Raw genomic sequence first — 26285 nt, forward strand, 5'->3', positions numbered from 1 at the left:
ATAATGTCTTTTTAATTAGAGATATTTTAACTGTTTTCAGAACTCAAGGGCTTGATGTCGGTCTCATATCTATTGACCAGGAAAAAGCTTTCGACAGAGTGGAACACCACCATCTGTGGCGCACACTTGAATTATTGGGTTTTGGGCCGTCTTTTATCAATATGATACGAGTACTATACAGAAACATTGAGAGTATGCTAAAAATTAACGGTGGATTGAGTGCTCCTTTTGGGGTCTGTCGGGGCATACGTCAGGGTTGTGCCTTGTCAGGGATGTTATACTCCCTGGCCATTGAGCCTCTGCTAAACAAGCTTCGATCTGAAATTGAAGGTATAACGCTGGGACAGTTTCGCTATCAATTGTCTGCATATGCAGACGATGTGATTGTAATGGTAAGGGGGCAGAAAGACATCGGAAAACTTGTTTCTATTGTTCAAGATTTTGGAGTAATTTCAGCTGCGAGGGTGAATTGGAACAAAAGCGAAGCTCTTGCAGTAGGACAGTGGACCGGGGGGCTGCCTTCTTTACCGGGTAATTTAGTCTGGAAAAGAGGGGGGATAAAATATCTTGGGGTTTTTATTGGGGATGACACTGTGCAGCAGAAAAACTGGGATGGTGTGATAGAGAAACTGATGGGTCGGCTGTCAAGGTGGAAATGGATTCATGGACAACTATCTTTCAGGGGGAGAGTCTTGGTAGTTAACAACCTGGTGGCATCAGTGTTGTGGCACCGGTTGTCCTGTGTGGATCCTCCTGTGGGCTTATTGTCGCGGATACAAGCGCTCCTCGTGGACTTTTTCTGGGACAGGCTCCATTGGATTCCACAAGGTGTCCTTTACCTTCCCAGACAGGAAGGAGGGCAAGGCCTGGTGCACCTAGCGAGTAGGATGGCGACTTTCAGACTGCAGTTCCTGCAGAGACTTCTGGCTGGCCCAGCTGATCTAGTGTGGAGAGAAGTGGCCTGCACCATCCTGCGCAAGGTCGATGGACTCGGTTTGGACACTGCACTGTTTTTTACAGACTATAAAAGACTGCACCTTGCTGGATTACCTCTTTTTTATCGGGGGCTTTTTAAAATGTGGGGACTTTTTAAGAAACATAGACTGGAGACTACTGCCTCGCTTTTTTGGCTGTTGGAAGAGCCAATAGTAAAAGGGGCTCGGTTGGACGTGTCTGGAGATGGTGTACCGGGCCTTGCTTTAATGCTCAGTAACTCTGGAACAGTGACATTGCGGGACCTGGTGGGTGTGTTAGGGCCAGACTTAAACGACATCCAGAAATCCAGAATGTTGCCTCTGTACTGGGGCTGAGGTCACTCCGTCAAGCTGAAACCATCACTGACTTGTGGAAGGACAGGCTGTCTTTGGAGGAACTATCCTTGTTGGAAAACTACGGCAATGGGAGTATAATGCCAAACAAGGGGGACCTTTTCCCACGTACTGCTCTTACTCCTGATTTAGATGGAGCATCGGGCCCTTTGTTAGACCTCTCGGGCCTGCGGGACGTGGACCTTCATACTGTGTCAGGCCGTGTTTTATATGAATGCTGTGTTAAAGTGTTGAATAAAACTGTACTGAATGGACGGCCTGACACGGTGTGGAGGGACAAGCTGGGGGTAGGGACGGAAAGGCAGCCTGTCTGGAGGGTTTTATATAAACAACCCCTAACTAAGAGGTCTGGAGATCTCCAGTGGAGGATCTTACATGGGGTCATAGCAGTGAACTCTTTTGTGTCTGTGATAAATCCAGAAGTCAGTGATAGGTGTGCTTTTTGTGGACTCAGAGAGACCATCTTTCACTGTTTTTTAGACTGTTCAAGGCTTAAGTCCCTTTTTCTGACACTTGAGTTTTTATTTTTGAAAAGTGGGGAATTTTTTAACTCTTGTGCTTTTATTTTTGGGGCTGGTTATCGACAAAAAGACCGTGTTAAGTGGCAGCTGCTTAATTTCATAGTGGGTCAGGCAAAACTGGCGATCTATAACTCCAGGAGGAACAAAATGGAGGACAGATCTGGTCAGGAGGTTTTACCTCTGTTCTTGTCCCTGGTAAAGTCCAGAATTTTCTTTGAGTTTGGTTTTTACAAAACTCTGAATAACATTGAAGGTTTTGAGCTGGAATGGTGTTGTAATGATCTCCTGTGCAGGGTTGAGGAGGGAGAGCTGATCTTCACAAGCCCTTTGAGCTGAATGCTTTAATTGATACTGTGTTTATGTCTGTGATGTTGTACTGTGTTTGTTTACTGTTATATGTGTTTATGGATGGTTGAATAAATGTTATGTGTTTAAAAATCAAAAAAAAATCTCTCTCTCTCTCTCTCTCTCTCTCTCTCTCTCTCTCTCTCTCTCTCTCTCTCTCTCTCTGTCTCTCTCTCTCTCTAGGATGAGGTAAAGAATGAGATTGGGGTCATGAACCAGTTGAGCCATGTGAATCTGATCCAGCTGTATGATGCTTTTGAGTCTCGCACCAACCTCACTCTCATCATGGAATAGTGAGTGAACATTTCTCACTAAATGCTTCTAATTGCTTCTCGCAGAAACCTACAACTTATACCAGAGCTGCATCACATCGGATCTCTAACTTGTCATTAGCGAGCCATTCAGAGGCTTGTCGCAAAATGTCACTGCACTAAATTACCCACAAACCTCAACAACCCACAACAACATTTTTAGTGCGTACTGCCTTTTTCCTTCATTCCGTCTCCTACTCTTTCACGAGACTCGCTTTCAGTGTTTCCAAGAAATCTGCAGGTGATAGTTATCTGCACTGTGTGCATAGGCAGATATTTCAGTTCGCGGCTGCGAGGACAGACAGAATGCGTCAAGGTTGCGTGGGTCTCTGAAGGGACAGAGAAAGGAGAGGGCAGACGCCTATGCAGAGGTGGATATTTACTGGACAGACAGGGGACAAATAACCTGCACGAACAATAAGAAACATGGAAGTGATCTGAGGAAACATCTATAACAAATAAAGGCAGTGGTGTCAAGGAGCACACAAGGAGCTTTTATAGAGGAGTACAATAGGAAGCACCTGTGAGCCCACTCACAGCTCACCGGTGTGGGCCATGGCCAAGGAACGAGGCAAGGATCAGCAAAACAACAACATACACGTGACCAAAACACAGCAAAGAACATGGACATGATACAGAACAGGACTTGAATAGGGCCATTTCATAACAGAGTCATTTCTGAAGGGAGAACAGTTGCGCAACCAAAAGGAAGAAAAGGGAAACAACATTATTTTAAAGAAGCATATTTTAGTGCATATGCACATTAAAATGGAGATCTGGAACCTACCAACCCAAACACTGTGAAACAAGACCACCCAAGTCAATTTTCTGTAGCCTGAACATGGGATAAAATGAGTTTGCTCTACTTCTGACATCAGACACGGAAACTTTAGAATTACCCCGCCCCTCGTCTCAGTCTCTCCAATCACAGCGCTGTTTTGACTGAAGCAGGTCTCAGACGTTGTGTTAAGACCCAGAACTGTGTTCCACTGTGGGGAAGAGGGGGGATACTTCCCCTTTAAGAAGATGCTAAGCAGTGACATGGGTACCATATATAAACCTTTACGCAAACCTTACGATTATACCTTACGCATAATCACCGTATCCGTACTGAAGCAAGTTCTCCAGGTTCCCAGGAAAATGGGGAGGGGTCAGGAGCCCCCCCCCCACCCACACACACACACATCCATCCTTTGATTTCCACCTCTGATGGTGTGCTTTTTTTCTGTCCATTCCCATTTCTCAATAATTGCTTCTTGACAGCTGCACATTTTCAATATCTTTATCTTTAAATCATTTCTTTATGTCTCTGTTTGGAAACTTATTTTCCAGTGACTTTCCAATTTCCTGCAAGTGGATTATTTCATATTTCATCTGCAAAATTGAGAACCACACTACACCTGAAGATCCTTCTCCAACTCATTCCACGCGCTATACATCCCCCTCGCTCCCTTCACTTTCCTGTGATGAAGATTTTACATCCCTCCACCACCCCATCACCTCCTACCTCCTCTCTTCCATGACTGTTTTCATTTGCTGGATGAAGGATGGAGCCGGGGCAGGAGGGGCTGGGGGTCTGGCTTCTGTGCCCACAGCAAAACCACCTGAACTCCTGCCCTCTCTCCCCAGGGCTGACCTCCACTGTCTCAAACTCAATTTGGTTGTGATCTGTGTATGCGAAATCCCATTTAGCTGTGTTTTCTTACTTTGGCTCAGAGCAGACAGAGGTCTGTGAGGTAGCTGAGCTGTGTGAGGAGATGTTTGTGTAAATGTTACATTATTTTTAAAGCAGAAGATAATGTCAGGGGACATTTTGGGAAGTTTTTAGAGTGAACAGCTGTAACAGGTTGGTTTTAATATGAGAAAGAAGGGGTAAAGAGGCAGGGGGTGTTCAAATTAAACAGTGGACAATGTTATTGCTGATAGATGTGACACTATTTTTTTTTTTTGTTGAGACCTTTACGTTATTTTGTGTTAAAAATTCTGTACTGTGGACAAGTTTTCGGAACCGGAGGAAATGAGATTCAAACCGAAAAAAAACTGTAAGATTTATTTGCTAAAAGAAAACCGCTAGTATTAGAATAATAACAGATAACGTGAGTACAGTCAGTGGTGATGGTCTGTGTGTGAATGTGTTGGTTATACTCCAGGGTCCTGGAAGTTGTGGTTCGAGTCCCGCTCCAGGTGACTGTCTGTGAGGAGTGTGGTGTGTTTCTCCCTGTGTCTGCGTGGGTTTCCTCCGGGTGACTGTCTGTGAGGAGTGTGGTGTGTTCTCTCTGTGTCTGCGTGGGTTTCCTCCAGGTGACTGTCTGTGAGGAGTGTGCTGTGTTCTCCCTGTGTCTGCGTGGGTTTCCTCCGGGTGACTGTCTGTGAGGAGTGTGGTGTGTTCTCTCTGTGTCTGTGTGGGTTTCCTCCAGGTGACTGTCTGTGAGGAGTGTGGTGTGTTCTCCTGTGTCTGCATGGGTTTCCTCCGGGTGACTGTCTGTGAGGAGTGTGGTGTGTTCTCCCTGTGTCTGCGTGGGTTTCCTCCGGGTGACTGTCTGTGAGGAGTGGGATGTGTTCTCCCTGTGTCTGCGTGGGTTTCCTCCGGGTGACTGTCTGTGAGGAGTGGGATGTGTTCTCCCTGTGTCTGCGTGGGTTTCCTCTGGGTGACTGTCTGTGAGGAGTGTGGTGTGTTCTCCCTGTGTCTGTGTGGGTTTCCTCCGGGTGCTCCGGTTTCCTCCCACAGTCCAAAAACACACGTTGGTAGGTGGATTGGAGACTCAAAAGTCTCAGTAGGTGTGAGTGTGTGAGTGAATGTGTGAGTGTGTGTCGCCCTGTGAAGGACTGGCGCCCCCTCCAGGGTGTATTCCCGCCTTGCAGGTGGGAATTATGGATAGTCTCTTTTAACAAGAACTTACTGTAAGGTGGTAAAGATGGATGTGGGCTTCAGCTTATTGCTCTCACATTGAAATAATGACGGTAGGAGGTGTCCTAGTTTTAAAAAGGGGACAGATTATGCTGTTCTTTTTTGTGTATTAATAGTGTTTCATTATTAGTGTGTGTTGTGTTGTTGTTCTGTGCACAGGGATAGTCACTGAATGTATCTGAGAGATGTAGTGAATGTGGTGATCACTCCAGTGCTTTGGGCTGTTTTGCAAGTGCTGGGAGGGGCTTAATCTCTCCAATGAAAGGATATAAAGTTTGATCTCCATGGTTTCTACATCACCTTTAGACCTCGGAATACAAAAATAGACTTGGAGTAAATTACTGTAACACTATATTAATGTTTTACAGTGTGAATGAACATCGAGGTTCAGTACGTCAGATTCGCACTTATTATTTTCATAGAAAATACATGGTAATTAATGACTGATTAAGTTAAGCTCAGTTTGGAACAATAAACCTTGCTTTCAAGGTTGAGAGAGAGAGAGAGAGAGAGAGAGAGAGAGAGAGAGAGAGAGAGAGAGAGAGAGAGAGAGAGAGAGAGAGAGAGAGAGAGAGAGAGAGAGAGAGAGAGAGAGAGAGAGAGAGAGAGAGAGGAGAGAGAGAGAGAGAGAGAGAGAGAGAGAGAGAGAGAGAGAGAGAGAGAGGTAGGAAGGACAAGACGGTTATTATGCCTGGCTTTATTTTTTAGGTGGAAGTATGAGAAATGTCCTTCCTGTGGTGTCTTTTGTGCAGACGGCTCAGTAATGAAGGCTTTGGCTCATTAATGTTTATTTGATGCTGAATGTGACAGCGTCCATTAGAGCTTCATTTGCAAGAAATTTGCTTTTCACTGACCATGTTTTTCAGCAGTTCTCTTCTCGCTGACAGGAACTAGGTGCTCCCACACGCTCTGCTTCACACCACTGTGATGCTGTGTCATCTTCACTGTTATTCCACAGTTAGACTGCACCTCACACGGCTCTGATTCGCTGCCGTGAGGACTCTGGATGCTTATTTATGACTTCTGCAACGATATTTTGGTGTGAAACATTCTGGGCTTGATGTGGACGTCACTGAAAAGCGTAGGCGATTTTTTTTTTGGCCCTCGCTCATTGTCTTTGTGCAACAAAGAAAAGTGCCATTTCTTAACAAAAGGCCCAACAAACCTTATATTAAAATGTCACTTCTTTGTGTGTGTGTTTGTGTGTGTGTGTGTGTGTGTGTGTTTGTTGAAGTGTGGAGGGAGGTGAGCTGTTTGACCGAATCGTTGATGAACAGTATCATCTGACGGAGCTGGACGCCATCATCTTTGTGCGGCAAATCTGTGAAGGAGTGCAGTATCTACACCAGCAGTACATCCTCCACCTCGACCTGAAGGTGACCTCTCCTGTTAAATCTGACCCTCAACTCAACTCCAGATCAGTTCAGTTCAGTGAAGCTTATCTCAGTTCAACTTCCTTCAAATCAACTCAGTTTAACTCAGTCCAATTCAGTTCAACTTAATGTAACTCTAACTTAGCCTAAGCCAACCAAACCACTCAGTGAAGCTGTACTCAGTTACGCTCATTTCAGTTTAGTGCAACTGAACTCAGTCCAGTCCAACTCAACTCGGTTCAGATCTTAGTGTGTATCTCCTGTCAGTTCAGTTCAGTTTAGTTCAGTTTCATTAATCCTGACCTTAACCCACTCTAACCAACCAACCTCAACTCATTTTAATACGAATCAACGGAAAACAGTCGAGGTTCGTTCAGTGCAGCTTAACTGATTCTAGTTTAACTCAACTAAATGCAGTTCAGTTAAATCTAGATTTAAACTTAACCCATACAAAAATTCAGTTCTGTTCAGTTCCGTTCAATTCGATTCAATTCAGTTCAGTTCTGTTCAATTCAATTCAGTTCGATTCGATTTGATTAAATTTAATTTAATTTAATTCAATTTAATTCAATTCTGTTCAATTCAGTTTGGTTCAGTTCAGTTCAACTCAGTTCAAGACAATTCAACTCAGCCCAACTTTACTGAATTCTAGTTCCACTCAACTAAATGCAGTTCACTTAAATCCAGATTTAAACTTAACCCATACAAAAATCAATTCAGTTCAGTTCAGTTCCGTTCAATTCAATGTGATTCGATTCAATTCAATTCAGTTAAATTCAATTCAAATTAATTCAATTCAGTTCAATTCAATTCAATTCAGTTCAATTCTATTCTATTTGATTCGATTAAATTTAATTCAATTCTGTTCAGTTCAGTTTGGTTCAGTTCAGTTCAACTCAGTTCAAGACAATTCAACTCAACCCAACTTTACTGAATTCTAGTTCAACTCAACTAAATGCAGTTCAATTTAATCCAGATTTAAACTTAACCCATACAAAAATCAATTCAATTCAGTTCAGTTCCGTTCAATTCGATTCGATTCAATTCGATTAAATTCAATTTAATTAAATTCTGTTAAATTCAGTTTGGTTCAGTTCACTTCAAGTCAATTCAACTCAACCCAACTTTACTGAGTTCTGTTGAGTTCCAGGTCTTGGACAGATGTTGAACAATGCCCCATTTTCTTTATATATATATATATTATAATTTTGAATTGAATTGTGTAAGCTATAATTTCTTAATCAAGAACAGAAAAATCTGTTTTTTGACAGAAATGAAAGAAATAAAAATTGGTCCCTGTCTTTTGCACAGCTTTAAATTTCCAGCAAATCAATGAAACATATAAACAGATCATTTACAGGAGCAAATCAGGCGGTGTGTGACTGTAACAGATGCAAATGAGTGAGGACTCTATTAGGGGTGAGGTTAATGAATGCTGTTGTGTGTTATTTATAGCATGAACATGTGAGTAATTGATGAGCCTAAACAGTGTGTGTGCGTATGTCAAAGCCTAGTATCATGTTCCAGGAACGCAGATACTGAATGCTGTAGTGTTTAAAGCTGCATTTTCCATGTAGAAGAATGCAGTCATATGGAGAGGCTCCGACTGAAAAAAAACAGAAAAAAGAAAAAAGAAGTCACACTCCTTCCCACTGAATTCGATTCATTTAAATGTTTTATATCGAGTGCTCTTTCCACCTGCTGTTTTCACAAAGCAGCTCCACAGAATTAAGGGCCTAGCTCCTGGTGAGTGCGGCTGAAGTGATAGAGGCAGGAAAAACTCCCTCAGAGCATGAGAAAGAAACCTTGAGAAGAACCAAGACCCCAAAGGGGAACACACCAGAGCCAAAGACAAAGCCGTGCGTGAAAAGGAAAGCAGTATGAATGAATAATAATGAAGGCACAGTGAGTGTGTGGTGCGTTCCGAGTGTGTTAATGAAGTACAGTGTGAGGATGGTGGACAGTGAGCAGATCTAATTAAAGTAAAAGCCCAGCCTCATCAGTCGGTGGGTGTGAAGGTGGGACACTTCTGCACATTAATGTTCAGCTACAGTTTCTTTGGTGGATTCCAGTTAATGGGGATTGTGAAGATGTTTTTTTGTGTTCCAGTAAATTAAACTTCTATAAATATTGCTCTAAAATGTGCAGAGGATGCCATATGGAAGTATGAATAGTGTGTATCAGGATGTGGAACCGAACAAAACCTGGCATTTGACAGTTTCAGTGCGACTCAGATTTAAGCCGTTCTTTTTCTGTGTTTAATTTATTTTATTAGCACTGAGCATCTTTTCATTTCTTTATTTTTACACAGCCTGAAAATATCCTGTGCGTCAGCAACACGGGGAACCAGATCAAGATCATTGACTTTGGACTCGCGCGGAAGTGAGTGCAGAAACCTTTTGGCTTCACAAACAGATGAATCCATTTATTCACTGGAGATGTTTGAGATGCTGCTGCAGAGAGAGAGAGAGAGAGAGAGAGAGAGAGAGAGAGAGAGAGAGAGAGAGAGAGAGAGAGAGAGAGAGAGAGAGAGAGAGAGAGAGAGAGAGATAGACGGGGGGTGAGATATAGAGAGGCAGAGTGATAGAGAAAAAGAGTCACAGAGAAAGAGAGAGAGAGAGAGAGAGACAGATAGACGGGGGGTGAGATATAGAGAGGCAGAGTGATAGAAAAAAGAGTCACAGAGAGAGAGAGCTGGGAGAAAGAGAGGCAAATGTTCAAAGTGATAGTGAAAAAGAGAATAAAAGAAAGAGAGAGAGAGAGAGCGAGAGACAGATAGACGGGGGGTGAGATATAGAGAGGCAGAGTGATAGAGAAAAAGAGTCACACAGAGAGAGAGAGAGAGAGAGAGAGAGAGAGAGAGAGAGAGCTGGGAGAAAGAGAGGCAAATGTTCAAAGTAAGAAAGAGAGAGAGAGAGCGAGAGAGATAGACGGGGGGTGAGATATAGAGAGGCAGAGTGATAGAGAAAAAGAGTCACAGAGAGAGAGAGAGAGAGAGAGAGGGGAGCTAGGAGTATGAGAGGCAAATGTTCAGAGTGATAGTGAAAAAGAGAATAAAAGAAAGAGAGAGAGAGAGGCAGAGTGATGGTGAAAAAAGACAGACAGATGGGGAGAGAGAGGCAAATGTTTAGAGAGAATGAAAGAGAGAGAGAGAGAGAGAGAGAGAGAGATGGAGAGAGAAGGAAATATAGAGAGGGCGAGTGATAGAGAAAAAGAAAGTGAGTGAAAAAGAGGTACAGAGAGAGAGAGAGTGAGACAGAGCTGGGAGAGAGAGTGATATGTTCAGAGTGATAGTGAAAAAGAAAATAAAAGAAAGAGAGAGAGAGAGAGAGAGAGAGAGAGAGAAAGAGAGAGAGAGAGAGGGAGAGGCAGAGTGACGGTGAAAAAAGGCACAGAGAGAGAGAGAGAAAGACAGAAAGGGGGAGAGAGAGAGAGACAGAGAGAGAGAAAGAGATCCTTTTAGTTGTCTGTAATTATTCTCCCCTGTTGTATACATGAGAGATGCGTCCGCTGTGATTCATCGCTCTAACGCGGGTTCATCATCCTGCCCCCACACCCCAGTTTAGTAACCATGACCACCGTCACATCTCCGCCCACAGCCTTTTTCAGGAGAGCGAGATTGACATGAGGAGATCACGTGACCCATCTGGGCCTCTGCTGAGCTTTTACCGAACAATTAAACTGGAAGGTGCACATTGTGTTGTGTTTTTTATTTGTCTACAACTCTGAGTCACTGGCCCAGATTGCTTTGGGTGAGGAGACATCTTCCAGCGAATGTTCTGAATGGAACAAATATTCTGTCTGGCTCTCTCCAGAGGATATAAAATATCAAATATAGCTTAGTATTTACATCAACAGCAGTCTGGATATGTCCATGACTCACGTACAGCAACACTAGGTAGAATTTCTGAGATGTAATACAGAGAATTGAGCCTCTGTTGGACTCAGCACTGCAGAAACTGCACTATAGAACATTTGGAGGAGGGTAGGAAAACACCAGGACAGTGCTGTAAAAGTGAATTACACAGTAGGGGGAGCTCAGGAGCAAAAATACCAAATAATTGCTTAGTGTTGCTTTAACAACCACTTCATTCACTGCCTGAGAGAGCTAGAGATGCCTCTCTTTATTAGAGTAACACTACACTCAGTCACAGAGCAGCCATGCCTCCTTTAGTCAATAATATATGTGAGGAAACATAGATGTGTTACTCAGGAAAGGACCGTGTCTATGAATATTTCACCCCTGTATTGTACTGCAGTGACTTTAACGAGTGACTGCTGACCTCTGGAGACCTGCAGCACACCAGCGAGAATCTCCTTTGTCTTTTGAAATGTCTGCAGTGAAGTTGGAGCCACTCATTTCTCACTGTTTCTGATCATCTCCAGGTATCGACCCAGAGAGAAGCTGAAGGTAAACTTTGGAACTCCTGAGTTCTTGGCTCCCGAAGTGGTCAACTACGACTTTGTGTCCTTCCCCACTGACATGTGGAGCATTGGCGTCATCACTTATATGCTGTAAGTCAATAACTCATTATTATGATATGTCATTAATATTCAGTGTGTTAACATATCATTAATATTCAGAATATTAATATCTAATTAATATGTTTATTTAATAGGTTTATATACCATTACTATTCAGGAAGTTGGTATCTCATTAATATGCAGTAGATGTATATACCGTAATGTTCAGGAAGTTGATATCTCATTAATATTCCGTATGATAATAGCTCATTAATATGTTATCTTTTGATAAATAATTTGTTGATGTTTTAATAATGTACTGTATATTTCATTAATATGCTGTAGATGCATATATCGTAATGTTCAGGAAGTTGGTATCTCATTAATATGCAGTAGGTTTATGTATTGTTAATAATCAGAATATTAATATCTAATTATTATGTTTATTTAATAGGTTTATATAGCATTACTATTCAGAGCGTTGCTTTCTCATTAATATGCAGTAGATGTATATACAGTAATGTTCAGGAAGTTGATATCTCATTAATATTCCGTAGGATAATAGCACATTAATATGTTTCCTTTTGATAAGTAATTTGCATTACATTAATATGCAGGAGATGTATATACCGTAATGTTCAGGAAGTTGATATCTCACTAACACTAATAACAAATACATTTACATATATAAACATCCCTGATGTTGACATAAAGATAGGCACCTAATAGATTAAGGTCTGAAGGTGTGTACCTATCTGTAGGTAATATATAACCATAATATGCTGTATATTCATGTCTCATTATTATTCCGATTGATATGTCATTACTTTTCTGAAAGTTGATATCTCATTAATATTCTGAAGATAAATAGCTCATTAATATTCTGAAGGATAATATCTCATTGATATGCTGCAGGTCAGTTACTCATTATCATGCTCTCTGTTGATAAATAAATATTATGCTGAATGTATATATTTTAATAATCTTTACGTCGATGTCTCATTAATATTCTGTAGGTTGAATATTAACATTGTGATGTATATTCTAATTGGTGGGGTTTAAGCTTCCACAGCTACATTATCCTCGTAGCTCCAGCTAAAACCAAAGGAACAAAACCCAGACACTAAAAGTCCTGTATATATTATCTTTGAATATATGTCGGGTATATGTGTATGCACTTATTCCAGCTTGCAGATGACCTTCACTTTAAAATATGCTTTTATTCTTTCACATAGCACGGGTAAACCATGGTCCATGAAAAAAGCCAGTGACTCAGAGTCCACAGAGTCGTATCTGAGAATGTTATTGCTTCTTTGGAACATTTCTTTTTTTTATGATAGCAGCAAAAAGCATCTATCTCTTTCTCTCTTTCTCTCTCTTTCTCTCGCTCTCACAATCACTCCCTCTGTCTCTCTCTCTCTCTCTCCCTCTCTCTCTCCCTCCCTCTCGGACTCTCTCCCTCTCCTTCAAATAAATAGAGGCTCTGACTGCACTGAATTGGTTATTGCCGTGCTCTTTCTGACTTCTAATGTCAAAGAGATCAAAAAGGAAATGCAAATGCCAAGGCCATGAAAGGTGGACATCAGAGACTGAGAGCTGAGAGCACTCAGTAATTCTCTAATGAAAGGGCACCCGTCTCCGGCTGCAAGTTAAGAGGCTCAGAAAGCACAATATCTACTCAACCCCAATGGCACAGCCAACAACAGGGCAGAGCCAGACTCAGCTGTGGTCTGTGTTCCCTCTGCACCAGCAACACACCTCACCTCACCTCCTCTCAATTCTGATCACCTCCTGTGACCTCAGACTCTACTGTACACCTCAGTGTTTCCCCACTCTCTTCCTGGATCCACTTGTAGTGCACAGTGCATTCCTAATCCAACACAACTTGGGAAATTAAGTTAAAATGGAGCATGAACGGAAGCAGCCGACTGAGAATATTAGAAGAGCCCTGACTTTAGACGCTTTTAAATCAAGACTTATAACTTTCCTGTTTGAGCAGCTACAGCTTGGTTTAAAATACTCTGCACTTTTATTCTGTAATGGCACATTAGTTCTTTTCTTTTATTGTTTTTTTTTTTCATTTTAACTGTAACCCTTATCCAGTTCAGGGTCGCGGTGGGTCCAGAGCCTACCTGGAATCATTGGGCACAAGGCGGGAACACACCCTGGAGGGGGCGCCAGTCCTTCACAGGGCAACACAGACACTCACACACACATTCACACCTACGGACACTTTTGAGTCGCCAATCCACCTACCAACGTGTGTTTTTGGACTGTGGGAGGAAACCGGAGCACCTGGAGGAAACCCACGCAGACACAGGGAGAACACACCAACTCCTCACAGACAGTCACCCGGAGGAAACCCACGCAGACACAGGGAGAACACACCACACTCCTCACAGACAGTCACCCAGAGCGGGAATTGAACCCACAACCTCCAGGTCCCTGGAGCTGTGTGACTGCGACACCTACCTGCTGCGCTACCGTGCCACCCCTTCTTTTGTTGTATCTTTTTAAATTGTTTTAATCATTTAATCATTTTACTCTTTTTATTTATTTCCTTTTACTGCAATATTTTAATTGTTTTATTGGACTTTAATGATTTTTATTCTTGCTTTTAATGTAACTGTTTCTTTTTGAATTGCTTTTGTATGAAAGGTGCTCTATAAATAAACTTGCCTTGCCTTTAACTGAGAATGAAAATGTTGGTTCAGTAGCCTGTCCAGGTCTGGCTTTAGCTTGAAAAATTCAGTCAGATCCCAACATAGATTCGTTTGATTCTCAGTGTAAGGTAATGAAATCGGCCAGGACCCAAATATTGAGTGAAATACAGTTCAGTCTGAATCTAACTGTAGTGAACAAAAATATGTCCGGACTCAACAAATATCTGTCTGAACCCAAATGTATTAAAAATATATTCTCTTACAATTTGAGCATGAATATTACTGGAAATTATAGATTAAATTATATATATATAGTTGTGCATTCCTCATAATAACACATATTTACTTACCTTAGTGACGGTGTTAAGAGGACATCTTTTGCATGAATGACATTCAGGGGACATAAAGCCACAAACGTCATTGGGTTAACCACAATATAATGTTGTAAACACAAACACGTTCCTTCATCAGTTTCAAGGACTGTAGAAAATAACATCCTTGCAGCTTTTAAAAAATATTCTATGGATGTCCAAAAAATGTGGGATGATACTGACCCTGACAGCATCCCAGTGGAAATAATCTGTTGGGTTTGGAGAAGCCAAACAATGAGATATTCCCGTGTGCTGTAAACAGTTTTAGCTTCTGTTGGACCCTGGGGATACAGGGGCTCGTGGAACCTACGGGGTCTAGTTACAGTCCATAAAATCAGTGAAGAACACCACACGACACAACAGAGTTTCCTCTAGAGGGATATTGACATGTTGCACAGGTTTTAGCAAACTTTCTCATGGCAAATAATTAGCAGAACCAGTGACTAACTTTACCACACAACAGCCGTTGTCCACAAAGCTCAGTGTGAAACGTGCTCTGTATCATCATTGTACAGCAGTAGAGTCAAATTTGCACTTTCATTTGACCCGACTGTGTCAATGAACACACACACAGTAGTGAACACATGCATCTGGAGCCGGGGGGTGGCCACCTCAGCATTCAACTGTGGATATTTAGGGTAGATAAAGTGCTGCTCCTGCATTTCTTCCAGCTTTTATTTTCTTGCCAGTCCAGGCAATCAGACGGCTGATATTTTTGGTGTTTTTCTACTGAATGGCTTTTCCAGTACCCCAGCTCCCCCATGAAACCGTCGTCGCAAAATCCAGTCCCTAAAGGGAACAGTGGGCTTTGGAAACCACAACAGCGGCGGTGGTAACGTTAAGCGGTGTTTACTCATGGTGTATTGGCGTGTTGTTGTTGTTTGGGACTGAACACAGCTCCGTCATCAGTTCAGACAGATCAGTAGAGTTTGTTCCTTCCTTGTTGCAGCGTCCAGCTCTCGCTGGATTCTTTCGTCGGCCACCGATCCAAGGAGCGTTTGAACCTCTTCAAAAGACCACGGCGTCATTTTACGAGCTGCCACCGTGAGTCGGATAAAAACTAACATGACCTCTGCTGCAGCTGGAGATTTTACAAGTGGCTTGTTTGTGCTGGATGCCTGCAAGTCTCTCTGGCCAATCAGAACTCTGCAAGGTTTACGTCACATTTAGTACCTGCTCTGCTCGCTTTGTACGAGGCACAAACAGGGACATAAGGTACACGCTTCCAGATTTGTCTAATGAAAATTCAAAAGAGCAGAGCCAAGTGGAGTGGAGTCATGTAGGGTCCACGCAGTGGAAAAGCACAATCTGATTCACATTTTGACCATTTAGGTCAAATCTGCCTCCACAAACTGTCATTACTCAAGGTTTTAATAGTTTTTAAAGGTCCACACACCACTGCTGTTGACATTTAGGAAATTTCAGCACTGCTCAGAGTGTGAGATCTAGCATTAACTCAGAATAAAGCTGAAAATAGTTGTGTGGTTTGAAATATACTCAAAGAAGGCTGTAAGTCTGAAGTGCAAGTTGTCTGTTTACTTCAGTTAACACTAATACCACATTCAAATCCACAGAATCTAAGCTTGTTTGGGCCAGTACTTAGATGGAAGACCTTCTGCTAGGAAAGCTTGGGTGGCTGCTGGAGCTGGTTGGGCAGGGCCAATAGGGGGCGCTCTCCTCGTCATCGGTGTGCATCCCAATTCCTTGGTGCAGTGCTGGGAACATTGTACTGCCTACCATCAGATGAGACGTAAAAATGTGTCCTGACCCTCTCATCAAGCTCATTAAACTCTGAAACAGAGGCAGGGTGTGATGATAAATCTGTCCCTTGTGGTCACATGTAGCCTCCTAGTCATCCCCATCTTGTTTCCTCTCTACCTAATAGCTGAGGTGGGGTGAGTGTACTATTGGAGATTGGTTGTTAATGCATCGTCCAGGTGGATGCTGCACATTTGTTGTGAGGGGACTCCTTAATGTTCCAAACAATGTACAGCCTTATGGGGCACTGGAAAAGATCTGTAGAAATGTAACTCATATGAAATTTCATCTGGGTTTGAGAATAGATGCCAAACACCCTCATTATTTTGGCCATTGTTTAGATCAAAGTCTGCTCTTGTACGACTTTTTTTTTTCTTTGAGGCATTGTGTTTTCGAGCTCAGCTCTTATATATTTTGCTTGGCAGCTGTCTTTTACTTTCAACAACCGCCAATTAGCATCAAAGCCAATGCTTTGAATACATCTGGCCTTTCTACAGTCACGGATATGATTGCCGTATGTAGAAATGTAATCATTGATATATGTGTGTTGTTGAATGTGTGAAAGGAAGGACAATGAATCTAATGAAACAAATCAAAAAGGGCAGACAGAGGCCTGGAGTCACTCATGGCCACCGGGCTCAAGGGTGGTCGATTATATTGACCCTTTCTGTACGGTACATGGGGTCAGAACTGGGTCGTGTTGCTGTATGTCATACCCTCACACGAGTATCCCACCTGGGTCATACATGACCTACTTCCGTGACCAACATCAGTTAGTCCCCAATGATTCAATTATTACTAATAACCTGACAGCTGTCTGACGGACTTTAGGGGGCTTTTCTGCACCTCCGATGTGTACTTGGCCTACTTCACACTGTCCTGGGCCTACAGACCCCTATCTGGATAATTCAGTTACTGCTCTTCTATTTAAAGAAAAGCACAACATACACCTCATGGTTAATGCATTTGGTTTTGTCCATGTACCCACAGATACAGTTTATGCTTAAGTGTAATGTGACACCTTTTTATTTCTTTGATATGCTACATGACCACTTCCCATTGGAAAAAAATTGCCCTTGACCTATATGGTGGCTTTCAAGATGGCGGATATGTTCCAGACATTGCCTGAATATATGGGCCCCCTCTTACTTACTCTTACTTGCTGGGGTACGCCGATAAAAGTGTGTCCTGCAGCTTTTGACTCAGGTTGCAAACGTTTCTAGTTCAGATTTTTTTTTTTCCTTTGGAGGAGCATCTTAATCTTTTAATTTTTATGGATCAAACCACATCATCCAGCTGTTCTTTTGGTAACACTTGACTGCAGGCCATCAATCAAAAGGCTACAAGACACCTTACATAAGCCTTTCATGACAAGGAAAAAAGCAATATCAACCTTCATAAACATCAAGCGTTTGTCATAACACATTCAAGGATGGAGTTGACAAAAGCAGATGTTATTACAGCTGGATCTTTTTGGCCTAAGTCTTTATTAAAGTAAGCCCTCCCCACAGTGGCCTGAATGGCGTGTCATCTCTCTCAGCTCTCAGTGGAATGTGTCGTGCATGTTTTTTTTTTTACGCCTAAACACAACCAGGGTCAGCACTCTGCTCTGAATCAGCTCTCACACTCAGTCCAGAAATAAACAGTGCCTCCAACAGGACAGAAAGCCATTTACATTTACAGGAGACATGGTGCACACAGAGAGCTCTGATTCTGCTCTGATTTATTGTACTCTACGCATTGTGAATGTGCACATGCCAGGACTCCTCTATCAGCAGATTCATTCATTCATTCATTCATTCATTCATTATCTGTAACCCTTATCCAGTTCAGGGTTGCGGTGGGTCCAGAGCCTACCTGGAATCATTGGGCGCAAGGCCGGAATACACCCTGGAGATTCAGACCAGAATAAATTTAGATTTTCACCGTGCCCTTGGGATGTTCACTAGGAGAAAGAAGTCAGTTGCCATAGGCTTATGTTGGTGTGATGTAGCTTCATGAATGTTGAGCTAAAATATATATTTCTTCAGTGTCATTTTTTTATATTATTTCTTTGGCTTTTCTGCTTGGCAATAGTAAAACGTTTTACTTTCATATTTTCCTCTGGTTTATGCGGAAGTATAAAACCACTTACATAACATACGCTCACAGTACACAGTGTAACAGAAAAGGGTGTAATGTGTGATTGAATGAAGAATGGAGAAACCTTTAGGAGATCTTTTTTCCATACGTCAACCTAATGTTAAATATGTGTCAAAAATATTATCCAACATTTGCCCTGTTTTTAAGACACATCAGTACAATCGCTGTTACATTACTCAGTCGTTTGCTGATAACTGATTGCCACAATGTGAACAGCATATCACTAAATTAGGGACATTTATCACAAGGCTGGAACAATGTTGTTTGCTTGGGTTTAGCTCATGGTTATAACAGCTTTTTAATTTGTCACATTTCATGTTACATAACAGTCCTCCATTTCCTCGCCCTGATGCTCTGCATTTCTTGCTTTTTATTTTTTACAGTTTAAGCGGCCTCTCTCCGTTCCTGGGTGAGAATGACACAGAGACCATGAACAACATCCTCCACGCTAACTGGGACTTCGACTCCGAGGCGTTTGAGAGTGTGTCAGAGGAAGCAAAAGATTTCATCTCCAGACTCCTGATACCAGCCAAGTGGTAATTCAGCTCTGCACTGTCATTCTGCTCTGATATGAGCACCAATGGTTGGCTATAACAAGCACTATATAAGTCTAGAATGTCTGTAGATGACTTTGTAGGCTTTGAGATCCAGAACTTGTCCTCCATCATCAGTTCATGTGGCTGAATGAAATCCAATCCTCACTACAATATTCCAACCACTAAAGCTGTGTATAGTGTAGAATCTGCTACAGCAACAAAAGAGGGGATCTTAATAACCTTGATTTCTGAAGATTAACAAACATCAACAAACTCCTGGACTTAGTGTATGTTGAGAATTTGTCCAATCTCAGCACTGGACCCATGTTCATACGAGTTTAAACGTGAACAGGGAAGAAAGAGAACAGAGTGAAAACGGCTGAAAACCAGAGCTTCTGCTCCTCGCTCCTCACTGCTGTGCGCTCGGGGTCGGGGTGAACAGCGAGCGGCTCGTTATCATTTAAAGGAACAGGTGCTGAAAGCGGGCGTTCTGAACAGGGGCTGTTTACACAGGGGGAGAACACTGCTGTGGGGCTCGTGGGGTTTGGACCGAAGCAGGTCACAGACGTTTCATTAAGAAACAGAACTGTGTTCCACTGTGGAGCAGAGGGTGAGTACGGTTAGACAAATGTCTGACTTTCTGCTTCTGTCTCAGAGCTCTGTTCTCAGAGGAGAGCAGTTGGCTGCTGCATTCTGAATGTGAACTAAAATAGGAACAGAACATTTGCTTCGGCAAACATCCGGATGTGTTTATCAAAGGGCTGAGATTAATGGCGTACAGCAGCAGGCTGAGGCCTGAGGAGCCAGGGGCTGGAAGTGAGGGTGTGTTTTTGTGTTTTTGTGGGTTTTTTTTGGCACTGTGTGTACGTCAGTGCTCCCACAGCTCAGCTGCCATCTGACAATAGCGAAGTGGCACAGCAGGGGCCAATGAGGGGCCACACTCAATTAATGAACCGCTAATCTGTGACAGGGGGTACTTAGTGACGCAACAGGAACCCATATTAAAAATGTATGCTTTTTGCAGTGGTGATGATGCTATGTAGTGACTAAATGTGTCCTCTAATGACACATAGACACACACACGCACACACAAATGGACAGCATCCCAGCAGTCATGTGAACCAAAGCACACTAATTTTTGCCAACACTAGAGTGATCTGCTCCATCAACTAAAATCAGCTAACAGCCCCCTGCGCTGGCCAGCACTGTGTTTGTGTGACAGGGTTGTGCTGGGGGCCATGCTGCCCACCCAAGGGTGCAAGACAGATTTTGTTATCTAGGACTCACAGCCTTGGATAGTTGAGGCATCACTGGCGCTCTCCCGATGATAGGGCCAACATCTCTGAGACAGAGGAGAAAATCAAACACAAGTGCAGCTGATGTTGTCCATCCTTCTGTCCACCCTGAGATGAGCTACTCATTATTATGGGTCTGAAAGGACGTGGACCTGGATAGAAGCCACTTCTGAGAAAAGGAGAGGGTTCTCAGGACAATGAACTGGCCGCAATAAATCTCTAAGCAAAAACAAATTCTGTGTCCTCATCTGCCTAGACGTGATTAGCTACAACAAAGTCCAGTCTGGTGGAGCAACGTTTTAACCCTCTGGGGTCGGAAGGCATTGACTTGATGTTTACAGATCTTCTTTTAAACTTTTGAATGAATGAGTCTATCATAAGTCCCCTGTATATGAATCTGACCCCTCAGTCTCTGAAACTCATCTATTTTTGTCACCACTTTCCAAAACCTGAGCAGCGATTTCAGCAGCAGTGAAGTCTTTGCACTTCCCACGCCTCCCAGACTCAGACTGAATGAAGAATGAAAGGAGGCAGGTGTGATGGCGCGGCCCAGTATGATTTTTAAAAGTGTCCATTGGTCAGTTTCACAGAAAATGAAGATGGACTCATGACTCCACCAATTCCACACAGTGAGAGGCAGATTATTATTATTATTATTTTTTTTTTTTTTTTTTATCGTTACACTTATATAGCGCCTTTCTAGACACCCAAGGACGCTTTACAATCTACACTGCTCAGAACGCTCAATTCACACACACTGGCGAGAAGCGGCAGCCAAACGCGCACAGCGTACTCTCAACCAGAAACGACCGTCCACCTGGAGGACTGCATCGGGCACTAGGGTTTAACCCAGGACAGAGCGCCAATCCATATCTGGGCTCACACATACAGACATTCATTCACACACCAGGACAGTTATTAGAGAAGCCAATTCACCTACCCTCCATGTTTTTGGACTGTGGGAGGAAACCGGAGCCCCCGGAGGAAACCCACGCAGACACGGGGAGAACATGGAAACTCCACCCAGATGGGACTTGAACCCAAGATCCCAGCGCTGGGAGGCGAACGTGCTAACCACCAAGCCACCGTGCCTCCCGATGATAAAAATCTCATGTATGGCACTGTGCAAAACATTATTATGAATTCATTCATTCATTCACGATCTGTATGCGCTTATCCAGTTCAGGGCAGTGATGGGTTCTGAGCCTACCCGGAATCAATGGGCACAAGGTGGGAACACAACCTGAAGGCAGCACCAGTCCTTCACAGGGCGACACACACTCACACAGTCACTCACACACTCACACCTTCGGACACTTTTGAGCACCTGGAGGAAACCCACGCAGACACAGAGAGAACACACCACACTCCTCAGAGACAGTCACCCGGAGGAAACCCACGCAGACACAGGGAGAACACACCACACTCCTCACAGACAGTCACCCGGAGGAAACCCACGCAGACACAGAGAGAACACACCACACTCCTCACAGACAGTCACCCGGAGGAAACCCACGCAGACACAGGGAGAACACACCACACTCCTCACAGACAATCACCCGGAGGAAACCCACGCAGACACAGGGAGAACACACCACACTCCTCACAGACAATCACCCGGAGGAAACCCACGCAGACACAGGGAGAACACACCACACTCCTCACAGACAGTCACCCGGAGGAAACCCACACAGACACAGGGAGAACACACCACACTCCTCACAGACAATCACCCGGAGGAAACCCACGCAGACACAGAGAGAACACACCACACTCCTCACAGACAGTTACCCGGAGGAAACCCACGCAGACACACGGAGAACACACCACACTCCTCACAGACAGTCACCCGGAGGAAACCCATACAGACACAGGGAGAACACACCACACTCCTCACAGACAATCACCCGGAGGAAACCCACGCAGACACAGAGAGAACACACCACACTCCTCACAGACAGTTACCCGGAGGAAACCCACGCAGACACAGAGAGAACACACCACACTCCTCACAGACAGTTACCCGGAGGAAACCCACGCAGACACAGAGAGAACACACCACACTCCTCACAGACAGTCACCTGGAGGAAACCCACGCAGACACGGAGAGAACACACCACACTCCGCACAGACAGTCACCCGGAGCGGGACTCGAGCCCACAACCTCCAGGACCCTGGAGCTATGACAGAGACACTACTTGCTGTGCTACATTACCATACATACAGTGACGCTAATAGGATTTTTTATAAAAAGTAGTAGCTGTGTTGTGAGACAGTGAAGAACAAAGTTTGTTTCCAGATGTTCTTCTGATCGTATGGATTTGAGTTTTTCAAACCCAGAGAATTACACTGTAATGACATTTAACTCTGGCTTTCTTAAAAAAAACTTGTGTAACAACAAAAATACATCTGCAAACAGAGAATGGCAGCATCAGATATACGCCAGTTTTTGTCTGAATTTTTCTTTACTTTCCTATTGCAATCGGTGGCTTTGGTCACGTCTGGCTTCAAAAAGTCATTTCCAGGAGCACACTGAGCGTGTAGAGGTTGGTGAATAAGTGTTTGAGTGAGAGCGGCCGCCACATGGATAGGCCTCAGTTCAATTCATGTGTTGTGACAGCTCTGTCACTGACAGTGTGCTGACGGCGCTTGAACGTGTGGATTGTTGTGAGCCATGGAGGACACTCGTTCCGTCTGTTTGTATTGTACTTGATGCTGGAGGATCATGACCCCAGACTCAGTGAGCAGAATGCAGAGCAGTGTTTACTGCAGCAGAGAGAAAACACATCTGAGTTGGTCTGCGCAGAGCATTAAGGTTCACAAAACTACAAAAATGTGAAGAGCAGTCTCAAATCTGCGATAAAAATGTCTTCTCATCCCTTATACCATAAATGGAGATGTTTCTAGTGTTTTCTTAGAGTTTACTGCCTTTGAAATGGTTATAAGGAATCCATGGAGATTGCTACAAGTTATTAATAAAGATGGGTGTAACGTAGTTACAGGAAAATCTGAAATGATACAAATAGTACCATGTTAAGGGATGTAGTATATCCAAAGAAACGTGTGAAGTGCCCTTGCAAATAAGTGTACTTTCATTCATTCATTGACTGTAACCCTTATCCAGTTCCCTCCTGGAATCACTGGGTGCAAGGCAGGAACACACCCTGGAGGGGGCGCCAGTCCTTCACAGGGCGACACACACTCACACATTCACTCACACCTACGGACACTTTTGAGTCTCCAATCCACCTACGAACGTGTTTTTTTTGGACTGTGGGAGGAAACTGGAGCACCCAGAGGAAACCCACACACACACACACAGGGAGAACACAACACACTCCTCACAGACAGTCACCAGGAGTAAACCCACGCAGACACAGAGAGAACACACCACACTCCTCACAGACAGTCACCTGGAGGAAACCCACGCAGACACAGGGAGAACACACCACACTCCTCACAGACAGTCACCAGGAGGAAATCCACGCGGACACAGGGAGAACACACCACACTCCTCACAGACAGTCACCAGGAGTAAACCCACGCAGACACAGGGAGAACACAACACACTCCTCACAGACAGTCACCCGGAGGAAACCCACACAGACACAGGGAGAACACACCACACTCCTCACAGACAGTCACCCGGAGGAAACCCACGCGGACACAGGGAGAACACACCACACTCCTCACAGACAGTCACCAGGAGTAAACCCACGCAGACACAGAGAGAACACACCACACTCCTCACAGACAGTCACCTGGAGGAAACCCACGCAGACACAGGGAGAACACACCACACTCCTCACAGACAGTCACCAGGAGGAAACCCACGCAGACACAGGGAGAACACAACACACTCCTCACAGACAGTCACCCGGAGGAAACCCACACAGACACAGGGAGAACACACCACACTCCTCACAGACAGTCACCAGGAGGAAACCCACGCGGACACAGGGAGAACACACCACACTCCTCACAGACAGTCACCAGGAGTAAACCCACGCAGACACAGAGAGAACACACCACACTCCTCACAGACAGTCACCTGGAGGAAACCCACGCAGACACAGGGAGAACACACCACACTCCTCACAGACAGTCACCAGGAGGAAACCCACGCGGACACAGGGAGAACACACCACACTCCTCACAGACAGTCACCAGGAGTAAACCCACGCAGACACAGGGAGAACACACCACACTATGTAATGGGTTTAGTCTAAAATGTGTTGTAACATAACATGGATTTAGCATTAGCATAAAAATTGTTATAATCAAACCCTGGAAATGAGAATAACTTGAAAATACTTAGGATGAGGCGTAACCATGGAAATGGCTTTAATGTAATCATGGAAATAGATGTAGCATAAGCACGAAGATGGGTGTATTGTAACCATAGAAACAAGTGTATCACGGTAGAGGGTGGGGTGCAATTTTGCGAATGGATTTTTGAAGTGTGACCTCAATTCAAACTATGCCTCTGGTGCAAAACATAAACTCAGTTAAGAAATCAACACAAGAAATCACATTTTCTGGCATCGTACCCTCCTCCAAAAGGTACATAGTGCAGTTTCTGCAGTGGGGACAACAGAGCCTCTGCAGATTATAGGTCAGTGTATGATCACAATGATTTTGAAGCTGTAAATTTTAGATACAAATATTACGTAGTGTTCCTTTAAAATCGTTCACTGAATCAGAGCTGAAAATATAAGTCGTCATTTAGAAAACACCAATGTGGAGTAAAGGAGTTAATGTAACTGTAATTATAGAAGTCCCTGTATATCACAATCCCAGAATGATTCGTCCACAGGCTTTTCTCTCTCTCTCTCACACACACACACACCCTGAAAATGTTTGCGTTTAGTTCCTCTTTCTAAAAAGCCTGTTTCAAATGCATTTGAGGCGTTTGGAAAAATGAAACATGGGCTTTTTCATTAAACACAAACGTTAGTGTTTTTTCCTGCGTGTGTTTGTAGAGGATAATTTGTCATTTGCAACAGATACATTTGAATGTACTTCTCCCATTTCTCCACAGATGCACTCTTAGACACTAATGTGTTTCAGGTTAACAGGACACACCCGTGCTTTTAGCTAATGACCGCTAATGGGATATCCACGTTAAACAGCTCAGAGCTCCTTCAAAAATGTCACAGCACTAATTAAACAGAGCTGCCACAGCAGTGACTGGCCCTCGCTGATTGTGTGCGTTTAATTGGTGCCTCATGAGGAAAATCTACTGGTGACAGGTTGGAGTAGTTAGTGCTTTCTCTTTCTGTGCACTGAATAACACACATTTCTGGGGCAACATCTGTGTGGCTTTATATTCCATACCTCCGTTTGAAAGCGATGGTCCTGTTTCTGTCAGAGGCAGCTGAAAAATGGTCTATAGCTCTGTATTGATTTATGTGTCCCGGGTGGTATTTAATGAGGAAGATCAAGCCTGAAACATCATGATTTAAAGGCCATTCCTGAGTGTTTCTGCTCTCAGATTTACTTTTGCTTTAATATTGATGTGAGATCTTGGTTTATGTTTAACCTGTTATTAAAGTGTGTGTGTGTGTGTGTGTCTGTGTCTGATCTCTATGGCAGCAGTCGGCTGAGTGCATCTGGCTGCATGAAGCACAGCTGGCTGAATAATCTGGAGGAAAAAGCGAAGAGACACAGAGTGCGGCTCAAATCCCAGCTCCGGCTGCAAAGCTACCTTGCAGCTCATCGCCAGTGGAAGGTATGCAGCCTTCTCTCGTATACATTCATTCATTCATTATCTGTACCCCTTGTCCAGTTCAGGGTTGCGGTGGGTCCAGAGCCTACCTGGAGTCATTGGGCGCAAGGCGGGAACACACCCTGGAGGGGGCGCCAGTCCTTCACAGTGCGACACACACACATTCACTCACACCTTCACAACTATGGTCACTTTTGAGTCTCCAATCCACCTACCAATGTGTGTTTTTGGAGGAAACCCACGCAGACACAGGGAGAACACATCACACTCCTCACAGACAGTCACCTGGAGGAAACCCACACAGACACAGAGAGAACACACCACACTACTCACAGACAGTCACCTGGAGGAAACCCACACAGACACAGGGAGAACACACCACACTCCTCACAGACAATCACCCAGAATAAACCCACGCAGACACAGAGAGAACCCACCACACTCCTCACAGACAGTCACCCAGAGGAAACCCATGCAGACACAGAGAGAACACACCACACTCCTCACAGACAATCACCCAGAATAAACCCACGCAGACACAG

General features: G+C 43.8%; 1 pseudogene; it reads left to right on the forward strand.

The window, feature by feature from the left end:
• Positions 1 to 26285, forward strand: part of LOC136677425 (myosin light chain kinase 3-like) — a 53434-nt pseudogene that overhangs the window by 25479 nt on the left and 1670 nt on the right.

Source organism: Hoplias malabaricus, chromosome X2, assembly GCF_029633855.1.
Source record: "Hoplias malabaricus isolate fHopMal1 chromosome X2, fHopMal1.hap1, whole genome shotgun sequence".
Classification (NCBI taxonomy): Eukaryota; Metazoa; Chordata; class Actinopteri; order Characiformes; family Erythrinidae; genus Hoplias; species Hoplias malabaricus.